We start from the raw sequence: 16,873 nt of genomic DNA on the forward strand, positions 1-16,873 counted from the left end.
GCATGGGAAACTGATGCAAAAAAAAAACACAATGAGAGACACAACAACAAAGCAGAACGCGGAGGTGGCTGAAACGATTAGGGACCTCTGTCCCACACAGGAGGTCTTGGGTTAAGTTCCTGGTGCCTCCTAAAAGGAAAACAAGCACACAACAAACAGACACAGCAAATGCAAATAACAACAATGAGAGGGTGGGGAGAAAATAAATGAATAAAACAAATCTTTTTTTAAAAAAACCCACAAATACAATGAGATATCATTTCACACCTATCAGAATGGCCGCTTTCAAAAAGACAGAACAACAAGTGTTGGAGAGGATGATGTGGAGAGATAGGAACACTTATTCTCTGTTGGTGGGAATGAAGAATGGTACAGTCACTGTGGAGGACTGTTTGGCAGTTTCTAAAGAAGGTGAATAAACAGACTTGCCACGTGACCCTGCAATATCACTACTGGGCGTATATACTCAGAAGAGCTGAGAGCAGTGACATGAATAGACATTTGCACACATATGTTCATAGTGGCATTATTCGTGATTGTCAAAAGTTGGCGACAACCCCAGGTATCCATCAACCAATGAATGGATAAACAAACTGGTGTATTTACACGATGGACTATTATGCAGCTATAAGGAGAAATGAAGTCATAAAGTATATGACAATATGGATGAACGTGGAGGACATTATGCTGAGTGAAGGAAGACAGACAGACACAAAAGGACAAATACTATATGACTGCATTACCATGAACCAAATATATTGTATAACCATTGTATGAATTTTAAAAATCTATAAGTATCCAGGACATTTAATTGAGAAATGCATGTTTTTATTCAATTGCATTTTCTTTTATTTTTAATTATTGTTTATATTTTCAATTGTTAAATGTATAAAATAAAGTTTTAGAAAAATCAGAAACAACCTAAGTGTCCATCAATAGGGGGTCCTAGGTCTTCTCGATAGCCTGAGGTTGGCTGCTCCTTTAATGATGATCCCACAGTCAGGACTTCTTAAACTCATCATTTTCCTGGGGACCCTTGCCTACTTAAACTCATCACTCTCCTGGGGACCCTTGCCTACATCTGGTTTCCTATTTTCTGTCTGGGTTTTAGGAAACAGCAAGATCCCTGAGATCTACCTCCAACTCACTGTGTAAACCTTGACAAGTCCCTTCCCCTCTGGGTTCCTCAGTTTCTCTACAATGAAGAGGTTGAAACTTGACCAAAGATGTAAATTCTGGCACATATGCCATCACTTTTATCCTCTGCTCATGGCAGACATTGCTAATCAACAACACTCTCTTCTGAGTATGTACTCCAGGCAGCTGCTACTCATCATTCAGTATTAGCTCATGATTTGAAACTTTTTTGCCACTCTTGGACGGGTTGATCTCTAAGGGCCCTTCCAGCACTGACAACTAAGGATTCTTTTGACCTGGTTGAATCAATATCACTTTCTCTGTTTCCCTTTTCTCCCTCCAGCTCATTCTTTTGATCATCCCCAACCTTTCCTCTCTCCCATCTTTCCTTGTTTCTGAGTTCCCACTGCTGAGTGCATGTAAATCATAGATTATGTCTGGGTCTCCAAGGTTCTGTTTACTGTCACTCAACTTCAGGCTCCTGGAAAGTTACATTTTCCAGGCAGTCACACTTACACATGTTGGGCAGTTTTGTGGCATTGGCTCGGGGGAGGGAGGCAGTGATAGAGACACCAGAGACAGTCAGAGGAGGAGCAGGAGTGATGCAACCAGAGAAAAACTAAGAGGCAGATAACAGGGGCGTCAGAGGGACTAGAGTTAAACTTATGTATCAAGGTCGTACTGGTTGGAACAGCGAGTTGAGTTGGAATGGAATTTACCCTGGACCCCAAGGTCACAGTTGGTGGGAGGATCAGGTAGGACCTGAAAGTCAAGGACAGAGGGTGCATATACATAAGTAGCTCAGCTGACTAACATGAAAGGACAAAAGGATACTTTGGCGTTGGGGAGCTATTGAGAATTGCAAAAATGAGATGACTTAGGGGGCTGCATGGTGTGAAAGCATCCATTGATTGATCAGAAGAGGGTGGTATAGGAAGGTGGGTCTGATCAGCAGCCAATTAGAGACTTTTTAAAGCAGAGCCTGACCCAGGTTGCAGGACATGTCTAGCCCATTCAAATGGTCTGGAGCAGTTTTAGAATTTCAGGAAATGTAACCAACTTTATCTGAGGGCATGTGCACTTGCAGGACATGGGCAAGGGCAAATTAGCCAGGAGCTAAGTGACCACAAGAAAGCCCTATAATCTGCAGGCCTGGGCTCAAATCTGGGTTCATCTACTTACTAACTGGGAGACTTGGGACCTCAGTTTTTCATCTGTAAAATGAGGATGAATAGCACTTAACTCACAGGGTCCTTGGAAGGATCAAATAGAATGCATGCAAAGCACTCAGCACAGTGTTGAGCTTGTGGCTGATAATAAATGGTACCTGGTAATGTTAGTGTGGTTAATATCATAGATGACACTCCTAAGGGACCCCTCAAGTGATCCCTCTAAGACACCCACCAAATAGATACGCCAGGTACTGGGACAAGCGTTTAATGTTTAATGGTGTGTCATCTAATTCCCATTGGATAGATAAACTTTGCCTAAATCAAAAAAGATGCAATCGCTACATGCCTGCCCTTGGGTGGGGATTGTTTCTGTTTGTCCTTCCTTAGGATGCAAAGCCCAGGTGTGGGGAAATAGCACATGAACAGAGACTGGGAAAGGACCCAAGGATGCTGACGGGAGAGGGGCAAGTTCTCAAGGCAGTCTTTGTCTCCTTCACATTCTTACTGTGGGTGGGGCCCGGGGGAAGGAAATGTGAAGGCAAGAAACCGGAAGGCAAAGGGGACTCCTGCTGCTTCCAGTAAAGCTGCTGCAGGAGGCTGGCCTGGCCCGGCTATAGGTCAGCTGGGCCTGTGGGCTGGCAGTCGGGTGCAGGGCAGCTGGGGACGGGGATCTAGACATTAGGCTGGTAGGGAGCTTCCCAAACTCCCCGCACCCACCTCCTCCCGCTGCTTTCCTGAAGTTTGCAGGGAGTGGAAGGAGCCAGGGAGTATCAGACCCCGGGTGTTGTGCCCACTCTCTCTGCCCATGCAGTGCAGAGAAGCCCAGACCAGTGTGGGAAGAAACCCCAGCCTCCCAGCAAGCCGCTACCCCTGTGACGTGAGCAACGCCCACCGGAGCGCTGAGTCCACGCTCACTGCCAAGATGCCCCCTCAGCAGAGCAGTGCACCCTCAGGTTAAGAGGAAAAGGCCGTGGAGTCAGATGGACATGAATCCCAGCTTTGCCATTTACTAGCATGACCAAGGGCCAGCTATATGAACAGTCTGTGCCTCAGTTTCCTCACCTATAAGATAGGGATGGTAAAAATGGTCATCCAACATGACTAAGTGAAAATGATGCATGTATAGTATTTAGCCCAGGTCTGGCGTGTAATAAGTTCTTGACAAATGCTAGCTATTAGCCTTCTAATTAATTATTATTATTGTTCATAAGGGCCCAAAATGGGCTGTGATTGAGGAGTCACACAAATTCCAGCCAAGAAGTCCATAAGGCGCAGTGTAAAAGTGTTCCTCAGAGGCCTGACTCCAGATGTCTTTGAATCTCACCAAAGTCCGGTGCATTTCGGTCCCGGTCCTTCTGTCATGCGCCCAGCCACGGAGGGGCTGGACCTCCACTGGCCTCCATCCTGGCCAGGGGTAGGGGAAAGCAGAGGGACGGGGAAGAGAAACCTGAGCAGCTTTGCCCAAAGTGGTCCTCTGCCCCGTTCCTGGGGATCAGAGCAACAGGATGCTCTGCGGGGCGGGGGTGCGGAGCTGGATGGGACACAAACCTGCTAGGTTCTCCCTGGAGCTCTGGTCTCCCTCGGCGCGGTCAGGGCTGGCTGTGCCGCCAGGCAGCCCACCCCTTTTCCAAGCCAAGCTGAGAAATGTGAGGAGGGGTGCAACTGCTCATGATGACAGACAGGGGAGCCACGGGGAGACCCCAGACCCTCTTGCTAGAGGACCAGGACCCTATCACAAGAGCCCCACCAGCAGAGGGTCTCCTTCCCCGCTCACCCCCTCAGCCCCCCACCCCCACTCCCAACCTCCCCCCACCCCTTGCCATCTTCCTCCTCGGAGCAGACTGTTTACCTCTAAGCCGGATCATCTGTTTACCTTGGGTTGGGGGCTGCTGTGTCTGGGCATCTCTCTGTATATAAGTCCTTCCTGGTCCCCCACCCTGCGGAAACCTGGGCTGGGACTGTGTATTTCCGGAGTTGCCTACTAGAAGAACAAGTTTTTATTTTTAGACGATTACAAATGCGGGGGCTGGGAGAAGAGGCCTAGGGGCCCAGAGCTGGGGTGGGGGAAGAAGATCAGGGGGTCTGATTAGCGGGCATGAGTGGAATTAGATGCTAAGGGGAATAAGTGAAATGGTGGGAAAACAACAAGGTAAGGAAGTAGAGGGTGTCCCGCTCTCCCAGCTCTCTGAGCAGGGATCAGGGTCTTTACCCGGGCTGGCGAGGGCTTGTGGAAGGGGACGGGTCAAGGGTCACCTCTCAGGCATGTAGCTGGATCCCCAGGGAGGCTGAGAAGCCTGGGAAACAGACTAGGAAAGTTGCTCCCCCTCCCCCCTCCCCGGAGGCCTTTGGGACAGGGAGAGCAGCTTCCTGCACCAACTCCTCCATCCCCTGAGCTGGGGACGTCTTAACCCTTCTGGTGCTGGTATTGGAGAAAGCAGAGAGCAGCACAGATACATGCACATGTTCTTGCAAGCGTGGTCCAAACACTGCGTCTCACACAGGTGCAGGCCTTTCTCTTGCCCTGTCCTGCCCATACCTGCATCCGGCCCCCAAAGCTCTAGATTGACTGACGCAGCAAGAATTCACGTGATTCTCTTCTCCCAAAGCACAGAGTCAGGGAAGTGGGGGCCCTTCCCTTAGGAATTGATGGCACAGCATCAGTTCCTTCACTAGTGGGTGGTGAGGGAACATGAGACAGAACCAAGAGTTTGTAGGGCTAGGAAATCCCCATCCGGGATTGAATGGGGGTGGAGGGGGCAGGGCTGAGGGGAAACGCGGAGCCTGAAAGTCAGGAGACTTTACTTGGTGTTACTGCTTCCTCGTGACCTCAGGGAGTGGTTTAACTCTCAGGGACTCAAATGCAGCCTCCGAAACACCTAGGAAACCACATGAGAAGATGGTCTAGTGCTGTTAAGGGGAGGAGAAGGGACCCTTCATTCTCTGAGTCCCCGACCAAGTCAGCCCCAAATCCCCAGCCACTGAACCTCAGCGACTTACTCTTCCACGTGCTCAGGAAGGCAGCAAGCCGTTCGCGCTGGCCTCCGCGGAGCAAACATCGCTGCACAGTGCCTTGCACACTCCTGACTTCCACTAAACATGTGCCAGACAAATCCATGAAGCCACCCTTAGGGATGGAATGGCTTTTTCTTTTTCCATTGTCTCCTCAAAAGCACTAGCGCAAGAGTCAGAAAAAACTGGTTCTGACTCTTACTCGCCAGCTACAAGGCTTCTGGCAGGTCATGTCACCCCTCCAAGCTTCAACAGGTAGGCCTGCTGTCAGGATAAATCTGAAGAGTCTTTGTAAACTCTAAAGTGATACACAAAAGCAAGAAATACAGCTAGCAGTAATATTATGGTTAATTTGAGACCTGGGTCGGGGGTAGGATAAAGTGTAGTTGTTTTGAGAATGAGGGATCTTGATAGTTGGGTAACCTAGGGCAAGTTTCTTTTCTTATCTTTTCCTTTTTTTTTTTAAATTGATTTCATTGAAAACAGATAAAGAAATGGTCTGAGCCAAAAGACTGCTCTTAAACTGTCAAACACACTTTAACAGGAAAAAATAAACACGACCGCATCATGAATGTTTTAGAAGAGCCACACAAAGCCCTACTGGCACTACACTAGTTACAGTATTTAAAAAGATGCCTCTCAAAGAAAGAATGTGGCCTTAGGCAAATTTCCTAACCTCAGTTTTCTCATCTGCAAAATAATACCTACAACAAAGGGTGGTTGTATTAAATTGATAGTACCTAGTGCCTGGCACCTCATAAATGCAGCCTATAGTTATTTCCGTGCCCCCTCCTCACTAACTCCCCCCCACCCCCGGAGGTGGTCGGTTCACCCATTCCTTCCTTGCCTGATCACGTATTCCCAGCTTTCCCATTTTAGCCTCCTTCGAATGAAACTGTACTTCCGGAATCCGCCGGCCTCAGCCCTTCTAGGAGGCTGAGCAGGAGTGAGTGTTGCTGCGGGGAGAACAGAGGCAGCCGCGAAGGGATTGTGTGGCCCCGGGAGCGGGGAGAGGGCTGGCCAGGAGACGGGGGTCAGAGGGCAGTCTGCACCCCCCCACACCGGCCGCGGGGGGATTGAAGCCCCTCAGCCTTCCAGGCTGGCCTCATCGATGCGGGGAGCTGCTTATCAGGTTAGAGCGGAGCCGCTGTCTCTGGCTGTCTCTGCGCATTACCCGACCCATCTATCCCGCTCTCCTGCGCGGCCTGCCTGCCCCCAGCTCTGCCTGCGCTAACTAGTTAATTGGATCTTAGCTAACCTGGTTATGGGCCACGTCAGCCCAGCTCCTCTGCCTCCAGAAGCACTGGCGGGGGAAGGGCAGAGCGGCTGTGCCTGTGTGTGCGTGAGCCTGCGAGTGTGGAGGCGCCCGTCATTGCGTTCTCCTTCCACACTTCCCGGGAGACTGGATCCTGGCGCCCCCACCCCTGCGACGGGCTGAAGCCAAGCCCAGCTCTGCCGCTAACAGAACTCATATGGCTTCAGGGAGTTGAGCCTCAGCTTCCTCCTCTGAAAAATGGGGATCACAAAGCGAAGCACGTAGCGGGTACCGAAGACGAAGGAAAACCGAGCCTTCACTTCAGAAGCACTTAGTAGGCACTCCGGATGTTGTAACTGGGGTCGCCGCCACCAGTACCGGGCCCGCGGAGCTCCTCACGCGTCCTCCCGCGATCCTGGGGCGGGGGGCGGAGGGCTCCGAGGGTAGGGGCCGGGGGAGGCTCCATTCACAGTTCCTCGCAGGTGTTTCCTCTGACGCGCTCCTCCAATCTCCCCGATTGTTCCTCATGCAAATGTTATGCTAATGAGCACATCCGCGCTCCCCGGCGCCCAGCGCGCGGACGGTGGAGACAGGGTGGGCTCCCCAGGTCCGGCCCCTTCCTCCCCCAGAGAGGAGCAAATGCTGGTGTCGGACCGGAACAGACCTCAGGGCAGAGAGAAAGAGAGACCCCGATGGAGAAGGAAACAAAGAAGGGCCCTGAGTCTTGGTAGGAGTTGGACAGCCTCGTCTTCGTCCTAGTCATCACCATCAAAAAGGCTTTTGGCAACGTCAGATTCTTCCCCGCCCTGTGAAGGCTACTCTACAATTAGACAGCCCCAGCCCCCCGCCCGCGGGAAGCCGGGGTGGGGGCGGGGATGCGAGGGCGGTGGGAAGGGGGAAAGAGCGCCGCTCCAGAGCTGGAGAGCGCGGGATTGCCATTGCCGAAGGGCGAGCGGTGGCCCTTCCCGCTCTCCCTGAGGGCAGGGGCCTCGCGCTGATCCGCCCCCCCCCAGCCCCCGGCTCCTGGTGAGGGTCCCCCGATAAAGTTGGGCGCAGGAGGTCTTATCCCTGCTAGGCTTTCCCTTTCTTAGCAGCTGTGGGACTGGATGGATCCCTTTTGTCCTGTTTTCAGCATCTATAAAATGGGCAAAATAATTCCTGTCTGTTCAGGTTATTGTGAACATTAAATGACATCCTGAAAAAAATGAGATCCTGTAGGGCTCAAAGAAAGACAAGTTACTGGTGGATGGAGTGATAGCAAAAGAAAAGCACATACCCACCCCTGCTCCACGGCCTGCATCAGCAGCGCAGTCAGACATAAACAGCCCCACTTTGCACCTTGCAACATGATATAGGATCAGTTTTCAGAACTAAGTAAATAAAACCACCCAATCCAGGTGGTTTTGAGCATTGGGGTCTCCACTAGAATTTACCATTAAATCTTTGTCTTCCTACAATGTCCTCTGGGTAGTATAAAAATAGAGAAGCGGGTAGGGGTACAAATACTGTTTTGCACGTTACAGCAGCAGGTGAGGGGTGCTGACAAGGCCAGTGTGGCACCAGCATCTTCCCTCCGGGGAAGCCTCTGCTGACACTGCCATTTTTGCCGAAATGCCCAGGCCTGTAGGCAGCTCTACTGTGACCCCCCAGGTCCTTGCAGAGAGGGACTCCAGCCCTTGGCACCTGCTCCAGGGCAGACCCAGCCTCGAGACATAGCAGGTGCTCAATAAGTACAAATTGGACGACCTGGAGAACAGCCACGAGGATACCGCCAAATAAGCAACCGTGCAAGCAGTAGGCCGCTGTAATTAGACAAAGGAGGCCAGTCAGTTATTAATATCAGGCACGTGGCAGGGTTAACAGCCGCGGAGGGTGGGTGTAATGAAGAGACCATCACCTCCTGCGCCCTCAGGGACTTCCCGCTGTGATGGCATTCCATTCGGAAGAGGGCAGAATATCACCAAGTGCCCTTCCTGCCTCAGGGTCCTCTGGCCCGGCCCTCGTGACACCCGCCTGTGATGGTCTTTGCCTAGGAGACCCACAATGAGGGCCCTGGCTTGCCCCATCCCTGCCCCCTTCCCAGAAAACCCCACCACCCTTTATCTGCATTTCAGTCACGATCTCTATCACTATGCAGAGCCCAAATTAGAGTTTCTCTGCCCAACCCTTATTTTCCTTGGGGGCTCTAAATTCCCCACGGGCAGGGCTTATCCTGTGTCCCTGTTGTTGTATCACCTGTGGTGGAAGCAGTGTCCCTGCCCTACTTAGTAAAGGTCTGCTCAAATGAAGACCGAGGGAGAGGAAGAGAGGGGAAGTGAGAGAGGGAGTGGAAAAAAGAGAAGAGAGAAAAAGGCCTGAGAGAGGCAGAGAACAACTAGTTCAAAGAAGAGGGAGGGAGAGGAGGGGAGAGAAGGAAGAAAGGAAAGGAGGGAGGAAGAGAGGAAGGGAGAGAGAATAAAAGGGAGAAAGAACAAAAGGGGGGAGAGAGCAAGGCAGTCCTGCCCACTCTCTGGGTTAGGGAACGCAAGTCTCGCCCTGCCTGCAGTGCTCTTGTACCCAGAAAGATCAGGCAGCCACCTCCAAAGCCCTGCCCCCTGCCCTTCTGCCCCCCACTCCCTGGCCCCGCGTCCGGCAGCCCCCCGCCCCCGTGGTCTCTGACCAGAACCTACTCTCTCTGCCCTGGCAGGCGCAGGCTGCCCCGCACTCCCTGGCTCGCCTTGGCACCCTGCCCCCAAGGAGGTGCTCCTGGGTGCCATCCAGGGGGTGGGGGCTTGGGCAGGAACCCAGCCAAGGCAGGGAGCAAGGCCAGGAAAGAGTCGACAAGGCAGATGCCGCCCCTCTCCTGCTGCCTTGATTAGAGAAATTGAGATGTTAATAATATTCTGAGATGCAAGGTGCTAATTAAAGTTAATTACTGTTTCCTTGTGAAGTAACCTCTCCTCGTGTTTACCAGGAACAAGGCTGCTCCCCTGGCCCGTGCCAATCACGATGCCTGCTGCTCAGTAGGCCCCACATCCTCCCAGGTGCCCTCACTGCCCCAGCCCAGTCGAGCCCGGGCAGGCAGCCGGCTCGGAAGTTCCCAGGCCCTGCCCCTTGCTATGGCCCCAGTCCAGCCCGGCCCGGCCAAGCTAGGGGCACTCAGCCACAGTGGGTGTGAGTGACCCTTGGGGGCTGGGGACAGGACTAGTGACCTCAGGGCCTGGCACCCTGTCCCCTACTCCCCTACCTCCTTCTCTCCCTTGCCCTCTCACTACCAGCTCCTTGTCCTGGAGCAATTTGCTTAATCTCTTTGAACCTCAGTTTTCTCATCTGTAAATGGGGCTAATAATCCCCACTCTGTACATTTGTTGTCAGGATCACAGGAGACTGCCCGTAAAATTCACCACGTAGTTGGAATTTAATAAGCACTCAATTAAGGTTAACTGTGATTATTGTTGTCTTTGTTGATAATCACCTTCCTCCCAAACTCCTCTCCTGTGAGGTCTGGCTGCAGTACTGGGGGTGGGTCAGCTGAGTCACCTGTGCTCTAGCGTACGGGGACATCACCCTGGCCATTGTGCACATAATCCCACACCAACCCACTCACTTGGGAGGTTCACGCGGCCGTACCCTGCTGGTGGAGGGCTGCCCCTTCCCTTGTACCTTGCCACATCCTCTTCCCATGGCTCCTTCCTTGGTCTCAACCTCACCCAGGGAAGCGAAAGAAAGAGGGGGGAAGCTGACAGCACTCTCCCAGGAGTAGAGTTCTGCAAAGCCTGGAGTGTGTGTGTGGGCACGCGTGTGTGTCTCCATTCTTGCGTTCCAGGCTTCCTAGGGCTTTGGGGGAGAGGCCACCCCCTTGGGAGCCAAGTCAGGTTGCCATGACAACAACTGCAGGTGCGCACCTCCAATCTTCTCTGTTCCCCGCCCCCCAACACAGTCACTCTGGCCAATTCTGGGGGAGACACCACTTCTCTGATGGGAGGCCAGGGGATGTGGTCTCCCATCCCCAACTGGGGCTACCCTCCCCTGTCCCTTCCCTGCCTACTCAGGAAGCTCTTGGGCTAGGAAGAGGGCCAAGGGCCAAGGCAGAGCCCTGTGAAGCAATTTCCCCCTCAACTCCAGTCTTCTCTGGGGGGTTATTGCTAATGAGGTAACACTGCTGTCGCCTTGATTTGAATGGAAGCCCTAGCAGGTGGGGTGCAGGAGCCCCCCCAGGCTACAGCACCAGTGATCAAGGATCAGGAACCCCCTACTGGCTTTGTGCACCTTCTCCAGCCCCGGGAGGAGTTTTGGCTCTTTCTCTAAGGGCGGAACTGGCCAGGCCAGCCTAGGGCATTTCCTATTTATGGAATTAGAAGTACAAGGGGAGGGGACCTGAGAACGGGGCATCCAGCCATTTTGGGAAGTGAGGGTAGATTGGAGGGACATTGATGGCACCAGCAGGCTCCTGGAAACCCCCATGACCCCTCCGCTCCTGTTGGGCCCCTCGACCCCACCCACTGTGGCCCTAGCCCCTGTCCTTTGCTTCCTTTTCCAAGCTTAACTTCCTGCCCAAAGCCCCCGTCCTCCAGGCCCCAGGGGCCTGGATTCCTCCCCAAAGCCCAGGCGTCCTGGTTCCAGCTCCTTCTGCCTCCATTCCTCTCCTCCTCCCCACTCTGTCCTATCCCCATTCACTCATGGCCGAGCCGTCTAAGGCGCCAGACTCAACCGTTGCTTCCACGCACTCCTTCTACCTTCCAAACCTCCTTCCCCTTTCCTAGTCACAGTCCTTTTCACCTAATTCCCACTCATCTATAGTCCACCTTCCTTCTGCTTCCCTTTTCCTGTTTTGGCTGTAGAATCCCCAAGCAAATCTCCTCTCATTCATTCATTCATTCATCAAACATTTTTTCAGTGGTGGTGAATAAGTTAAGCAAGGTTCTTGCCCTCCTGCAAGCTTTAATTCTAGTGGGGACAGACAGAAATTGAACAAGTAAATAAGTGAAATAACAATAGAGTGGGATAAGGCCAAGGAAAAAGATAAAGGGGGAAATATGATAGAGATTAAAAGGGGCAGCTACTTAGATATGGAGTCAGGAAAAGGGTCACAGAGAGCAGCCCCACAGGGACCACCTAGAGGCAGCCCCCCAGCTTATCTGCAGTGGGCATAGAAGCAACTAGACCCTGCTGCCGTCTCCCTCCACCTACCCCACCTGCTCTGATGGATACCGTCCTCCTCAGTCAACCATGACAGACACAGGCATCAAATTAGGGAGCCCTCCTCCCCGCCATCCCCATCCCACCCCTGCTCCCAACCCACCAGGTTTCCCAATGACTCCAACCTCCTGATAATGCTGAGGGGATGAGGGGTAAAGGCACTTGTTCCTGGGGGAATCTAAAAGGGGAAACTGAATACATGAGCAGGAAAAGAAATGACCATGTGAAGATGGTCGGCTTAAAAGCCGAACAAACCGCTACACGGTGAGAAATAAAATATGCATGCACTGAGAGGGGTTTGGTGGGCTCATGGCTCTTCGGGGCTCATGGGGGCAACTTTCTGTGGGTGCAGTGTTTTCAGCGGTGGTGGGGTGGGGTGCGGAGGGCATAGGGCATGCGAGACAGCCCGAGCCACGTGGAGTCACGCGCACATTCACAAACACAGCTCAGGGACTTTGCCCTTCCCAGTGCTGCAGCCGCATGAAATATTTAGGCTTCTGGACGCAGCTCATCCCTTATTGTCCCCCTCAGCCAAGTACACTTCCCCTACATCATTTATGGCTGCCCCTTGCTTCCCTTGGAGGCCTGGAGAGAAGGGAAAACCAGACCCAGGCTGGAAGAAGGGTCTGTCTGGACCCTGTGGACATACAAGTCTGACCCCATCTACTCAGTAAGTAGGCTTGGAAGCAAGGCAAAGCAAACGAGTCAAGGCACTGAGAGGTCAGTTTTGGCCTGCGAGAATGGGGAAACAGAAGCAGGAGGGTTTCGAAGACCTAGGGGCCACAGCTCCTGTCGAGCCCTGGAGAAAGGCAAAGAATCTGGGGGTGATGATCCAAGCCGTCATTTCTTGAGCACTTACAATTTATTGTGCTAAACGCTTTACATACATTATTGCATTAAATCTACACTACAAACAGGATTTATTGCCCCCATTTCATAGCTAGAGAAACTGATGCTCAGGGAGGTTAGGTAACTTGTCTGAGGTAATCCAGTCAGCCCAGCTCAAGGCCAGGCTCTCGCATACCGTCATACCTACCGTGTCCTCTGCAACAGCCTCCTGAGCGGTGAGAACACTTAGGGGTGGAAAGAGAGGGACGTGTGTGCGTGCGTGTGTGTGCGTGACTGTGTGGCAGAGTCACGCCAGGGCAATGTCTGCCCCAGAGCAGCTCAGTCCTGAACATAATTCCTGCTCCGTCTCCTCTGAAGTGGGTCAGCCCCACTCAGGACTCCTAAATACTTCATCTGGTTGTTAGACAGACATGGCTGGGAGACCCCGAGGCAGGGAAAGAAGGAAGGCGAGATTCAGAGAGAGGGAGACAAAGGGGCCCGAGCAGGAAGTAGGTGAATGTGAGGGGGCACTGGGCGATGGCGGGGTGTAGGGCGCCACAGCACAGGCAGTCGGAGCCCACTCCATCCCTTGGATGGTGAGAGAAGCAACTCCCACCGCTCCACCCCCGTCCAGCTCTGCCTCCCCCCACCCTTCCCCATTCACACCCCAGCTTCTCCTGCCCCTCCCCCACTGCCTTCTCCTGAACAATTCTAATTAGACTAAGTGACTAAGAGGCGGTTTCAGCCTGAACAGCCAATTAGGCCAGGAAGAAGGGGAAGTAGCTCCCCCAAGTCTCCCACCTCCACTCACCCCTCTCATCTGCCTTTTACCCAAACCACAGAGTATGCCAAGACTCCACAGCTCCCTCCGCCCGCCTGCCCCTGCTCCTCCCTCCCCTCCCACTGTGGCCCATTACCTGTGCCATCCAGGTAGCCCCCAGCCCTCCGCTTAGGCCCCACCGAGAGCCTCTCCATCCTCAGGCTCCGAGTCCATTCACGTCTCTGGGCCCGGCTGGGCTGGGGTGGGCCGGGGTGGGGGCGGAGTGAGGATGCGGGAGGAAAGAGTAGGGGCCTCCACCCGCCACGAGGGGACTACCTTTCTAAGTCTCTATTTCTGCCGTGTTTCTTTTCTCGCCACCCCTCCTCCTGCTCTGGCACTCTCATCGCTAACATCCATGGACCAGGCCTACTGGTTGCCATGGAGATGCAGTACCGCTGTATGGTGAGTGTGTGTGTGACTGGAGCCGGGTGAGCTCTGCAGCGTGGGTGACTGTGTGTGAAACGTATCTGTGTGCGAGGGAGTGTTCTTTGAGGGGAACTGTACAGGGATCCAGGTCTTCTCCCTGAGGTAAGGCCCAAGCCAAGGGGAAGGAAGAGTCCAAAAAACCCTAATGGCTCTAAAGCCCCTGCTATGTTCATCCGAGACACAGCTTCCACCGGAAGCTGGATTGGGCTCTCTCCTCTGGATTGGGCAAGCTCTGGATTGGCAGCTTCTTGAAGGGGCCCCAATTTAGCCCTGGTCTGGCAGCCCCAGGAAAGGAATTGGAGGGGGCTCAGAAGGATCTTGAATGGGGAGGGGTGTGCTGCTGAACAGCTGGAGTGGTGGGCAGACTGACAGGTCAGCAACCCCCCAACGTTACCCCAGGGAACGGAGGTGGTGGGAGGGCCTGGGCCCAGCTAGCTGGAAACTTCCCTCCATTTCTGTTCACTTCACCTAGGATTTATCCAGGGCCCCAGGGGTTGTGTGCCTGTGTTGGGTGGGCCAGGGGGATGTAGAGAAGAAACGAGGGCTCTAGAACCCTGTCGTGGGAAGCTTAGCATCTTAGAGGAATCAGGCCACATTTGTTATTGTCTCCCACCTCAGGGCCTTTGCAGCTGCAGTTTCTATACCAGGAATGCTCTTCCCTGAGCTCTAAGTCTTGAGGTTTCCTCAGAGAAGCTTCCCTGGCCTCTCTGAGTAAAGCAGCCCCTTCCCCTACCCCACCTCCAGTTATCCTCCTTCATGTCCCACTGTTTGTTTCCTTCACAGCACTTTAACACAATCTATAATTATCCCATTTGTTTGTTTGTTTATTGTCTGTCTTCTCCACTGGAATGTAAGCTCCAGGAGAGTGCAGGGACCATGCCGGTCTTATCCAGTGCAGTATTGCCAGCACCTGGCACGGAGCCTGCCACATAGTAGATGCTTAGTAATAAGTTATGTGCTAACTAAAACAGTGGACACATGATTTCACTGAAGCCCCACAACAACCCTCCAGGAGAGTAAGCATTATTAGTCCCACTTTACAAAGGAAGACGCTGAGGCTCAGTCCCCTGCACAAGGCCACATCACCAGGAAGTGGTAGCGCTAGATTTCTAAGGCAGGTCTCTGCCTCCAGATGTGTTGGAAGAGGTGGGGACCATCTTTCCTGACTTCAGCTGCACCTGGTTCCTCTTCTAGTCTCTCTGCCTATGTGTATCTCCACACCAACCCAGGCATCCCCAGAGAAAGCTAGGTCAGTGAGGAAGGGAGGGAGGGAGGGAGGACAGCTAGAATCTGTAAAGAATGTAAATCTGACCTTTTCTTTCAGAGGCTTAGAATCTTCCGTGGCTCTTCCCTTCCCCCAGTCTAGGATCCTAGGCCAGCAGGTCCTTCAGGTTCTGCCACTGGCCTTCCTTGCACGCATTTCTTGTCCTTAGGTGCCCCCTCACCTTCTCCTCTTCACCCCCAGGCATTTGCACACACTCCTCCCTCTGCTTGCCACACTCAGCCTCTCTCTCAGGTGGTTTGGTCCCCATCTGCCCTTTCACACCCCGCTCAGGCACCACCCCCTCCAGCAAGCCTTCTGGACTTGTGCTGGAGGGTTCACCTCCTCTGGCTCTGCAGCCCAAATTTCTGAATTACTGCAGGACTGAAGACATGATGCGGTTAATTATTTACCTGTTTGCCTGTCCCATAGAGACTGTGTGTCATTCTTGGGGTGTCCCAGTGCCCTGTACTGGTCTGGCACAAGGGAGGGGCCCAGGAAATGTTTATAAAAATGAGTCAATCAACCTGGAGCAGGATTCTGGTGCCAAGTAGGCCAACCTTATCTCCCGCAGCCCCATGAACCCTGACATCTTTTTCTGGCTTGGTCTCACCAGGAGGGACTCTGCAAGTCAAGTCAGGGATGGGGACGAGGTGGGGTCCCACAGGACTTATTCAGGGCCTCCCTGACCAGGAGGTGAAGCCTCCAGGTTAGGGGACGGTCACCTGTAGCGGGGGAGGGTTTGTGATTGCATAACTGGACGGACTGATGGGGGGGGGGGGTTGGGTTGCAGACTGATCCGGGTGGCTGACCTAACCCCAGGGGATTCAGAGGCGGTCAGAGGGTCCTTTCCCTCCGCCCTAACCCCTGCCCCCACGCAAACTCGCAAGACTTCTTCATCTCCCACCCCTCCCCAACCCCCCGGTCTCTCTGGAAGCAGAGAGAGGGACCTGGGGTGTGCGCCGGGCTCCGCGAATACCCACCATGGACCCGCGGTCGATCCGGGTTTACACTGAGGCTCATCCGGGATTAGTCCCTGCGCTCAGCTAATCCCGGCGGCTGGAGAGACCTGGGGGTCTCGGAGCGAGGCCCACGCTGCGCGGGCCGGGGGAGGCGGGGGCGCGCGCCGAGGGGAAGGGCGCGGGGAGGGGCGCGCGCGCAGCGCGGCCCGGGAAACCGGCCGATCCGGTTTGTTCTCCGCTCTCGGCAGAGCCGGTGCGCACCCGGGAGCCCCGCGGAGGTGGCCGCGGCCGGGAGGACCCGGAAGGGGGAGGGGAGCCAAGTCGGAGACGGGGTCGAGACATTTCCAGGCCCCCTAAAACGACTTCCAACCCTCGTTTCTGAACGTAGGAAGGAGCGACGGGTGGAGAGAGGTCTCCCGCCCCTTCTCGCATCCAGTTCCGCAAGGCAAACACGTTGCCAAAGGAGGGGGAAGCGGGAATGAACACGCCAGGGAAGCAGAAGGGCCCAAGACCCTATCAGCGTGTTCTGGGGGGCGAACCCCGCGGCAGAAGGCTGCAGAGCGAACGCTTCCCCAGCGCTGCCCTCCCACCCAAACCCTTGGTCTGCGTCTCAGTTCCGGGTGGGGAGGGGGTTGCCCGTGGCGGGTCAGGTGGGGGACACTTTGAAATGTACAGATGAGGTGTCGGTCCTCAGCCCAGCGTTCTCTCGCCACCCCCACCCCACCCCACCCCAGAGGAGGCACCGGCTAATCCCAGCTTGGGTCTGGGTTCCTCGTCTCTGCCGCGTCCCTAGCCCTTTTCAAGGCCTCTACCCCTGGCTTAGTC

The 16,873-nt window shown here is 54.0% G+C and overlaps 1 long non-coding RNA gene across 3 annotated transcripts; it reads right to left on the reverse strand.

Annotated features, from left to right (window-relative positions):
• Positions 1–806: 806 nt before the first annotated feature.
• Positions 807–16,206, reverse strand: LOC101419146 (uncharacterized). 3 transcript variants are annotated; one of them, XR_011646790.1, is made up of 4 exons: positions 16,070–16,206; positions 4,183–4,287; positions 3,858–3,946; positions 807–3,713 (listed from the first exon to the last, which is right to left on the reverse strand). It is a non-coding gene; the product is annotated as an uncharacterized lncRNA (long non-coding RNA). The 3 variants fall into 3 exon arrangements; XR_001118263.4 differs by having other exon boundaries at positions 4,183–4,290; XR_011646789.1 differs by lacking the exon at positions 16,070–16,206 and adding an exon at positions 15,138–15,420 and having other exon boundaries at positions 4,183–4,290.
• Between the last annotated feature and the right edge of the window lie 667 nt (positions 16,207–16,873).

Source organism: Dasypus novemcinctus, chromosome 2 (genome assembly GCF_030445035.2).
Source record: "Dasypus novemcinctus isolate mDasNov1 chromosome 2, mDasNov1.1.hap2, whole genome shotgun sequence".
Classification (NCBI taxonomy): Eukaryota; Metazoa; Chordata; class Mammalia; order Cingulata; family Dasypodidae; genus Dasypus; species Dasypus novemcinctus.